Below are 2,191 nucleotides of genomic sequence, written 5' to 3' on the forward strand. Positions count from 1 at the left end.
AACGCAAAGAACTCTTCACAGTTTTTCCCTCCAAACTAACCGACTGAGTTGAGTAAAACTGTTGGATGCAGGTAATGTTAGCTAAAAGATGACTAGCTAATGTTAGCTAAAAGATGACTAGCTAATGTTAGCTAAAAGATGACTAGCTAATATCAATACAGAACCTTAAGCTTAACAAGCTTAACAAGTACCTTGTAGGCTACCGATGTTGGTGTCTATTTTCAGCTACGTACATTCATTTTGCCCCCAAAAAAGTCGATGCCCACCCCCCACCCCCCACACGCGTCGTTTCAACCAGACAACCAGACAGCTATTTGTAATCCATAGGGGGGGCACAAAAAATGTTTGGAAACCACTGGGGGGGGGGCGCAGAAGAAAAAGTTTGGGAACCACTGCAGTAGGGCAACAAAAAGTGACTTCAAATGTAGGCAGCTTAGAAAAGAAAATTAATTTTCTTCTTGCATGACAAAAACTCAAAAATGAAGCAGGACTTGCAGTTTTATCCTGATTTGTTTATTGTTATTTTTCTCTGTATGACTTTTGTCTTCATGGGAAAATGTTCAAAGCTATCTGAAAGACTGGATTAAAAATAGTTATCAAACAATGATAAAACCTCACTGATCCATGTTGTTCAGTCATTGTCTAATTGGGACAGGATTAGCTACTCTGTTTTTTTTTTTTGTTTTTTTTTTTAAGATTGACTGGGGATGTATTATGCAGTAAATTGGTACATCTGAGAGAAACGCTATTACAACCTGAAAAATGCTTGTTCTCAAGAAATAATTGTGCCTTACGTCAAACATAGAGAGGAGAGCAATGGTAACGCTTAAGGAGGAAATAATGTAGTGGGTCCCAGGGAGAGACGGAGCAGGTGATTCATTGTTTTGTCTTTTCAATTCACTATAAGATGCTTGAACAAAATTATTACGTGCCATCGCAGCTTTGGAGAGGAGGATTAATTGGGTCAGCTATTGCTTCAATTCAAAACCTGCACATGAATACTTCTAAATTTTATAAAGCCAAAAGAAACTGCAGAGAAGCAAACAATGTATTCTCGCCTATTGTTCTGTTCATCTTTGCGTGTCAGAAAAATGATAAATTATTGGTGCACTGCGTCCCTTTAGCAGGTGTAAACTGTGCTATCTTATCTGGTTATAGGCTATTTTTAAATTGTGGCTTTAGCATGCATCTAAATAAATCATCCCTTATCGTGGCGATTTGCACAAAAAAGCCCTATTCAATCCTCTGAGAACCATTTCTGCACCTTGCTCAGAGCTAAAGAAAGGAAATGGATTAGAAATACTGACTTATGACTTTGCTTAAAGAGGACAAGTTTAAGATAGAAGCAGTAAAGTTTTATCTAATTCACAAAGCGTCAAAATATTACTACAGTCCCACTAAAGTTAGGATAAATGTTCTTAGCAAGTTGCAGAGAAACTGCATGCTTTTTGTCATCATCAATGGATATTTTAACACCCTTTTTAGCAGATTGGGTTCATTTAGTTGCTTTCCTAGCAAGTATCCAGCAAAGTCAAATAACATTCAGTGGGATTGGGGAACTGTTTTTGGACTGCTTTGACTCGATGTTTGCAATGCACCAGTACCACTGAAAGCAAAAAAGCTTTCACAGCATGATGCTGCCAGCACCATGTTTTACAGTTTTAAATTTGAAATACTCCACTTGACACTGTGGCACTTGTTTTTCCAGCATCTTTCAGGTTGTGACAAATTTGATACTTTTTGTTTCTTGGATTGTTCTTAAAGATTTTTTACCAATTTTATTTCACAATGTGACACGATCAGGTATATTAACAAAACTGATCTTTGAATAGGTTAAGAAGACAAAAAGCTTACAGAATGGCCCTGAGATCAAACCCATTGGAAATGTGTAAACTATGTCCCAAAAATCCAAATCTGTGGCAGGAAAACATCCACCAGTTCTCCATCAGTTCTAAAAATAAATGTGGACAAGTCTCTTTCCAAAGTTATACCAGAACCTTCTATAAACCTTCTAGAAACTGGTGATTTTTTTTCTGTAATTTAATAAGGAACATCTATCCAAAAATGTATGGCTGTTTGCGTGTGTGTGAGGGGAGAGGGTGGCGTGTTTGACCCTGAGTAGATTACAAATGATCTGCATTGAAATTAAATTTAATCACCCTAGTTTTTGTTTTAAAAATGTATTGCAGTT

Source organism: Poecilia latipinna, unplaced genomic scaffold, assembly GCF_001443285.1.
Source record: "Poecilia latipinna isolate Pla-1442-1.1 unplaced genomic scaffold, P_latipinna-1.0 Scaffold774, whole genome shotgun sequence".
NCBI lineage: Eukaryota > Metazoa > Chordata > Actinopteri > Cyprinodontiformes > Poeciliidae > Poecilia > Poecilia latipinna.